Source organism: Monopterus albus, unplaced genomic scaffold (assembly GCF_001952655.1).
Source record: "Monopterus albus unplaced genomic scaffold, M_albus_1.0 scaffold302.1, whole genome shotgun sequence".
NCBI classification, from domain to species: Eukaryota; Metazoa; Chordata; class Actinopteri; order Synbranchiformes; family Synbranchidae; genus Monopterus; species Monopterus albus.
This window is the reverse complement of record NW_018128182.1, coordinates 422831-431125: the sequence shown is the minus strand read 5'-3', so window position 1 is coordinate 431125 and position 8295 is coordinate 422831. Positions and strand designations below refer to the sequence as shown.

At 40.7% G+C, this 8295-nt stretch overlaps 1 long non-coding RNA gene across 1 annotated transcript in view; it reads left to right on the top strand.

The window, feature by feature from the left end:
• LOC109973721 (uncharacterized) overlaps positions 1–7972 on the top strand; it is an 8931-nt gene extending 959 nt beyond the window's left edge. The window contains exons 2-3 of the long non-coding RNA XR_002276855.1: positions 426–551; positions 6634–7972. This is a non-coding gene — a long non-coding RNA (uncharacterized LOC109973721). The remainder of the gene's footprint in view (positions 1–425; positions 552–6633) is intronic.
• Positions 7973–8295: the final 323 nt, after the last annotated feature.

Here is an 8295-nt window from a genome sequence, read left to right as displayed (position 1 = left end):
TAATATGATCTTTTTTCTCATCAATTGTCATGTAGCTCAGTAACACAAATAATAAATTTAAAAAGAGCATTCCATCCATCCATTATCTATACCGCCTATTCGTGAATAGGATGGAGCCTTTAACAGCTGACATTGGGCGAGAGGCAGCATACACGCTGGACAGGTTGTCAGTATATCACAAAGCTGACATAAAAAGAGCATTCTTGTGGGAAAATATTAGTTGTCCTCTTTAAAGCCTGAATAATTCAGGTTGATCTATAATTAATACACCCACGCTTAAAATCAAAACAAAGAATCCTCTCCATACATCACACCAATGCCGTTCACCTGTGAATCTGTGGAACCCGCACACTATGGCACTGCATTATCAAATCTTATCCAATATACCTTTTGTCTTGTTTTTTTCCCCCCTTTTTGCATATTAGCTTTTGACCAGAGGCTGGCTTTTGTTTGTGGCAATCTTAGTTCAATTCATGGATCATGTCATCGCTTCAGGAATCAGGATGAGATGGGACAGACAAAGAGCAGTAAGGAGTGGCTTACATTTACAGGTATGTATGGGCTTGTTTTGAGTCTCAGTACACTCTAGTGTCTGAAAAGAAATTTGGTAGAGTAGCTTTAGGCCCTTTTATGGCTAAATTAAAAGAATACTTTATCATACAGACTGGATGCTGCATCTTTTAGAGACAAAAGATGGACGACGCAACAGTGAAGTTAAGTTACTCAACACATAGCATAGACAACTATTCTTGGACGCATACTTGAAAATTAAATATAGTCACATTATCTCAGAGGACGCGCTTTTGGTTTCTCTCACCAACATTCCTGGTGCAACAGCTCATTTTACATGCCGTCCTCCACTGTAAAATACACTAATATTCCAGTTTCACCCTGTCCAAATGTGTTATGGTAATTTATCATAATTCATTAAAATCTTTGAATTCTGTTAAAACCCTCTCTGTTTCTCTATTTGACATTTTGCCCTTTTACACAAAATAACAGAGAGCCTGAAAATGTCTCTCATAAAGGCTCAAATTATTATATATGCATCTCCAGCAATTAGCTCTCATTCTATAATGAAGCCTCCATATTTTAAATTGACTGGAACTGTGGAAATGCAAAGTAGGCAGTTGTATGAGGATCTCAATAAACTATTAAATTTTGCTCCACCTAAATCATGCTTCTGATGCATCTAATAAGGTCCCAGAAAAGTCAGCTCATTTATGAAGCAGTTAATGTGTTCAGCAGAACTCCAGTTGTAGGCATGTGTTTATGGCCATTACGCTATCCAAGACAATGTTTCTCATTTGTCAATATGCTACAGGGAAAATCCTCTTTACTGCATTTAGCTGGAGTCTGCAGACTAAAGTGGAGCTCTGAGAACATCTCAACACGGGTTGGGTAAAAATATTGGCAGCAATGATTTATTTGGAGGATAAGGCATTAAACACATTTGCATAATCTGAGCAGTGCTGCAGCTGGCCCGCAACAACATTTACTCATACAACCTTAATTTCACTCTCATCATTTCTCTGCTAAGAGAGGAGCAGTAAAAGCTAACTATTCATCTCTTTCATGTTTATTAGCATGACTGCATCCTCTGAGTCTCTCAGCTGCTACTGTTCAGAGAGTGTGTGTTCTGGGAGAGCTATCATATGTTGTTTTACAAGAGTGTTAGGAAGAAATGGCATTGAAGCATCACAGACATACTGTACTGTAGAAGCTACCGTTTAGATAAGGTGAGGCAAGGCCCTCAGGGGTGCTGGTGCTTTCGCAGGGTTGTTCTAATGTCATAAAAGACATAAAGCAACATCCTCTAGAGCCACATTAACACAAGGTGTACATGGACTAAAAGAACGTGATTTTGGTCACCAGTGGACAGCATATAAATACATTTGGCAGTAGGTTCTTTATTTTCAAGAGAGGAGCAGGTGTGTACTGTATATTTTGTTCATTCATATCATTCACAGGTCTTTGGAACTGGAAATAGATTAAATGAATAAGGAGGCAATATGTTCACAAAGAAAAAATATCAATCACAACAAAAAATGTATGGCCATGCGATGACAGGAAGACAAACCAAACTCAGGAATACAGCCTGAAGATACATTTGGCTTACTAACTGCATATAAAGCCAATATGGGTGTTGTGCAACCAGAAAACTCAGGACATTGAGGCTAAAAGAGGGTAATACAGCTAACAGCTACCATATATGGAATTGCAGTTACATCACATTGTCATTCATGTTCATCAGTACTAGCCCTTTATCAAATATATTTATTTAAAAGCTGTAGTGTCACAAGCCTGAGACATTTTGAAAGGATGTTTTATTCTCAGGAACTCAAAATATCCATAGCTCGGGTACTCTACCAAAGGCCTAGGAGCTTGAGGGTCCTGCGCAGTATCTTAGCTGTTCCTAGCACTGCACTCTTCTGGACAGAGATCTCAGATGTTGCTCCTGGGATCTGTTGGAGTCATTCTCCCAGTTTGGGGGTCACAGCCCCCAATGTTCCTATTACCATGGGGACCACTTGTACCTTCACCTTCCACATTTTTTCTAGCTCTTCTTTCAGCCCTTGGTATTTCTCAAGCTTCTCGTGTTCCTTCTTCCTGATGTTGCTATCACTTGGGATTGCTACATCTATCACTACGGCCTTCTTCTTCAGTTTGTCCACCGCTACTATGTCCAGTTGGTTGGCCATTACCAGTTTGTCAGTTTGTATCTTGAAGTCCCACAGGATCTTAGCTTGGTCATTCTCAACCACCTTTGGGGGTGTATCCCATTTTGACTTTGGGACTTCCAGCCTGTACTTGGCACAGATGTTTCTGTACACTATGCCAGCCACTTGGTTATGGTGTTCCATGTATGCCCTGCCTGCTAGCATCTTGCACCCCACTGTTATGTGCTGGATTGTCTCAGGGTCATCTTTGCACAGCCTGCACCTGGGGTCCTGCCTGGTATGGTAGACCCCGGCCTCTATTGATCTTGAACTTAGAGTCCATTCTTGTGCTGCCAGGATTAGTGCCTCTGTGCTCTCTTTCAGTCCAGCTTTGTCCAGCCACTGGTAGGATTTTTTGATATCAGCCACTTCTTCTATTTGACGGTGGTACATGCCATGCAGGGGTTTGCAACATAGCAGACGCTGAGGACAGCTGCAAGTACCTTGGGATCCTGCAGTCAAATGGGAACCGTGAAGAGGCCACAAGGAAAGCAGCAACTACCAAGTACGTGCAGAGAGTAAGGCAAGTCCTGAGAAGTCAGCTGAATGGAAAGAACAAAGTCTGGGCAATTAACACCTACGCCCTGCCAGTCATCAGGTACCCCACTGGCATAATAAGCTGGCCAAAGGAGGAGATAGAGACCACTGACATCAAGACAAGGAAGCCCCTTACAATGCACGACGGGTTTCACCCCAAGTCCAGCATCCTCAGACTGTACACTAAGCGGAAGGAAAGAGGCCAAGGATTAGTGAGCATCAGATCCACTATCCAGGATGAAACAACAAAGATCCAGGAATACACCAGGAAGATGGCCCCGAGTGATGACGTGCTTAGTGAATACCTCAGGCAGCAGAAACCAGAGGAACAAGGGAAGGAAGAGCAGGAGCCGTCATGGAAGGACAAACCCCTGTGTGGCATGTACCACTGTCAGATAGAAGAAGTGGCTGATATCGAAAAATCCTACCAGTGGCTGGACAAAGCTGGACTGAAAGACAGCACAGAGGCACTAATCCTGGCAGCTCTACCTCTGATAGAGGACCCTAGCTTGAAGGAAAGAATACAAGACCGCCACAAAGTGGGGGGTGAGTGGGGAATTTTTTATATACATACACACACACCCGGTATATATAATTAAATATATTTTTAGTGTAGGTAGATCATTTTGACTTGGTTATTTGAAAAGTAGCTTGTGAGGTGAAAAAGTATCGGCACCCCTGATCTAGCCTATCCACTGATTCCCTCTGTGTTACTGTACCTTTTTACATATTGTAAATAAATTTATTTAGCTTAAAGCTGGCATTATTATGTCATCTTTGGTCTTATTTCCAGTGATTAGGTAATGAACTGTAGAATTCAATGCATTCAGATTGAGACTGAATTAATAATTTAGATCAATAAAGCCATCACTCGCTTGGCTAGCATAATTAAGCCTGGTGCTCTATACTCTAACAAGGTATTAAAATATTAGTAATATAACATTTTAAGTTAATATTCTTTAAGTGTAGTTATTTCTGCTACAAACCTATACATTGATTAATTGTTCTTTTAGTTGGTTCCCACGGCACTCTCACCAAATGTTTTGTAGTGTTTTCCATCTTGGCTTAAAACTAAACTGGAATCTTTGGATAAGTGTCAAAATGTGTGACTGGCGACAAAAAATTTTTCCTGTTATATAATTAAATAAAAAAGAAGGTGCCTTCCAGCAACTGAAAAGCCTGTTAACTCATAGGAGTCACTGGGTCCATCAGCCAACATGATGGCCTGTCATAGTGCCCTTCAATAAGCCACTGAAACCTCCCTGCTCGATAGAAGTCTCTAGACATTTATGTACTTCACAGTTATACTGCACATGAGCCTGAGTTATAGTATTCAAACATAAAACTATATTTTAAATTGGTGGTGGTTCATGCTTACAGTATATGGTGACCTGGGTGAATATTTTATTATACAAAAAAATGACACAGTATTAAAGAAGAGAACCTGATTATTGCACTTCAAACAAGAAACACAGAAATGAAATTGCACAACTGTCATCTACAGCAGTGTTATTCATTGTGTGGTTCGCAAGTCTGAGGCAGCTCACCAAGTGTTAATTTGCGGCTTGCATGGCAGCTAATATTATATGATAATGCACCAGCACACATAATTCTGAAAGTACTCAAAACAGCTATGCTATTCATACACAAGATGACAATACAGGCTAACATGGAGCTGTCAATACCTGCTCAGACAAACACTGCAGTGTTGCCAGTTTGGCATCTCTCTGGAGAACAACAATGGCAGAGTGGCAATCACCCATTATATTCAGAGCTGTTCCTAATACTCTGTCCCTCTCATGTATGTAGCTGGGAAATATATAAACACCTTTGAATTTAATGTAGTCCAGTACAACACTACCTTTAACTATGACCTCAATAATAAACATGTAGTTGTTTTTATACATTTGATAGTTTTCACCAACAACATTTTGAGCTGCATAAACACAGATTTTATGGTGGAAGTGTTGCATTGAAGTACATATGATCATATAGGTGTACCTAATAAAGTGGTCAGTGAGTGTAATGTTTAGGCAGCACATTATAGTGTCCAGCAATATCACCACTGGGTTGGAGATCAAACAGCTGACACATTCTCCAAGACACATTTCATCTGACACGTTACATTTGAGACACCTTTGTCCTTTCTCACTCCTCCTCTCATCATGATGAGGAAAAATGTTCAGCTGCATTGTCTCTTCTCATTTGATTTTTACTCAGAAAAGTGAAATAAACCTTCATGAAATGTGATGACTTTTTCTCCCCCAGCTCAGCTGCTAATATCAAGAAAGTTGGAGTCAACTGACAATTGTGTGAGATTTCTGTGTCACTCGATTATCAGAACGGGTTTGTGTGCCCTGTGGAATCATCACAATCTCAGTCTTGACATTTTTCCTACATTTTGAGGAAAATATGATTTTCAAGACTACAATAAGTTTCCATTTGTAGTGATGGAGCAACCACCCCACCCACATTGTCTCCATGTAGCTTCACACTCCATAGAGTCCCCGTGCTTATGGCCCAGTGCTCCAGCCCCATCCGTCATCCTGAAAGGGGGAAAGGGGATATTCACATTTCCTAAGGGCAGGAGCCATGACTGCAGCTGTCAGCCTGTGGTGATTGAGAAGCAGGGTGTGACAGGGCATGTGGGCCAATGCACACAGCTCGTTCAGAGAGTATGTCGGTTCCTCAAGACCACCTGGGCACTGCTATTCCCTCTGCAGTACCGACAGCCTGGAGCTGAATATGGAGTAGTCACCTATAGAAAATGCTTGGGTAAAAGATCTTGTTAACTTGTTCATTCTTGTTAACAGCAATATAGTTTCAAGGCAGCAGGGGAGTCATGCAGACACCCACCACTGTGAGGATGACACATTAAAACACAGACACTGACGCTGCTGTTGCAATACAGTAACTAAGCAACAGGAAACCTCACACACTGACCACTGACACATAGTAATAGATATATGGGTTAGCATCTCTCTGTCTCTCCCGCTTCCTATTTTTCTATCAGACCTGCAGATGTGACTCTATTCCAGACTCAAAACAGCTCAACACAACCTCTGCAGCTTCCTAATCCTTCACCTACTCCTCTGTATTATACACCTCCTCTTTCGTTTGTATTCGGTACCTCCCTCTCCTCTTGTTATACACTCCATCTACCTTCTCTACAAAGATTTACACCACCAACTGTACTGATTTTCTCCCTCCAGCTCTGGAAATCTTCTGTTTCTACAGCGTTCTACACTTCCTCTTTTGTTTTGAACCTCCTTCTTTAATGCTACACCATCCACTACTTACTCGTTGTCCTCCTCCTTTGACCTCTACAGCACTGTTTTCATTCTGTGCACCACCACCTTGTCCTTTTTCTCTACAGGGCCCCTCACCTCCTCATCCATCTTCATAGTATTCACCTTCTCCTACACGATTGTGAGACTCATGCCACTGCAGCAAACAGGTGCACATTTCACACGCTATTTGTTTCCCTGTTTTGTCATTCCACCAAGGTCCAGTGGTCATCATTAATAACCCCAGGCCCTCTCACTACACGTCTCTATGTCTCCAGGCTGATGTTTCCTCCAGTCCGCTGGCAGCACTTCCATGCTCAGAGCCTCTGGTGCACAGAGAAATGAAGGAGTTAGATCAGTCCAAAAAATACAGGGATCTAAATCCAGACAGCAAGCTGTGTGAGCCTTCAGAATACTAAACAACATTATGGTGATTCTGTGCACAACAAACTAGAAAATACTGTATGTGTCACATAGGGGTCTAACAATCAATTCTATTGGTGTTTCAGATTGTTCTACAAATGGCAGGAGACTACATGATGTGAACTGATATAGAAAGATACACTTTCTTGAGTTTTTCTGTAGTGGATGGTTGTTGCTTTTAACATTGATTTTGTTGCGAGTTCTAATATTCTGCTACTGATAAACCAGACTAAATGGGTCAGTCAAAACTACACTGAAGTTACATTGCATTTAAATGAAGATGGAAGTTATAAAATAAATAAATTGTGTGTCTGCTTTGCATATTTATCCCATGTCCATATTCCCATGGATTGGAAGGTGGAGGGTTTGGGACTGGGTTCCAGTAGCCAGTTTCATTTTGGATTTGTTTCCCTGTTAGCCAAAGTCCCAGATTCGTTAAAGCCCTCTCCAATCAAAAATGTGTTTTGCTCACTGTTACTTCACTTGAATGTTTATGGACCACGGTATAAAATTATGCATGTGCACAGTGTAACACTAGAGGGCTGTTCTTCTGTGCTTATATCAAATCTCAATTTAATATCTGCATATATGAGCAGGGTTTTGTGACACCAATTTTAGACAATCATGATCCAATATGCAACTTATGCAAGTGGGATGTGATCATTTCATAACGTCTTTCAAGTAAAATGACCAAAAATGGGGGTTTGGAGCCAATCCGTTGCAGGTACCTGGAGCAAACTTTCATCAACATGGTTACAATACAATAATAAACAAAAGTTATGAAACATGGCTTGATTGTATTTAGGCACAAAAATAATGATATTACAGTAGATTTTGGAAGGAACATGGTTTGGGTTGCATAACAATAAAAAATAACTCTGGGTTATAATAAAAAAGGTTCTCTGTGCAGCTTAAGGGGGAAGATTTGAACCCTTCAGAGCACATACTCTATACTGAGAATGGCACTTTTGGCAGAGTAGGAGACATCATGAGTTCAGTACTTAAATATATGAAATAAATATTATTTTCAAAGGGTAAACACAATAACCAGGAGCAGACTGTAGCATTACCTACTGATGTGGCCCAAATTCAATTTTTGTCCCTCCAAGTGATTCAGATCTTATCTTTTTACAGATTTGTTAACAAACCAAATCAGATTTTTAAAAATCTGATCTAGGTCTAAAATCTGATTCCTATCTAGTCTTTGACCATGTGACTGCTGTCAGAGCAGTCAGATTGAATATGGTTTCTTGAATGTCTCATTACACTATACAATTCGTGGAACTTCCTGTCTCAAGCTTTTATTTTCATACACTTGCTATCTGTCT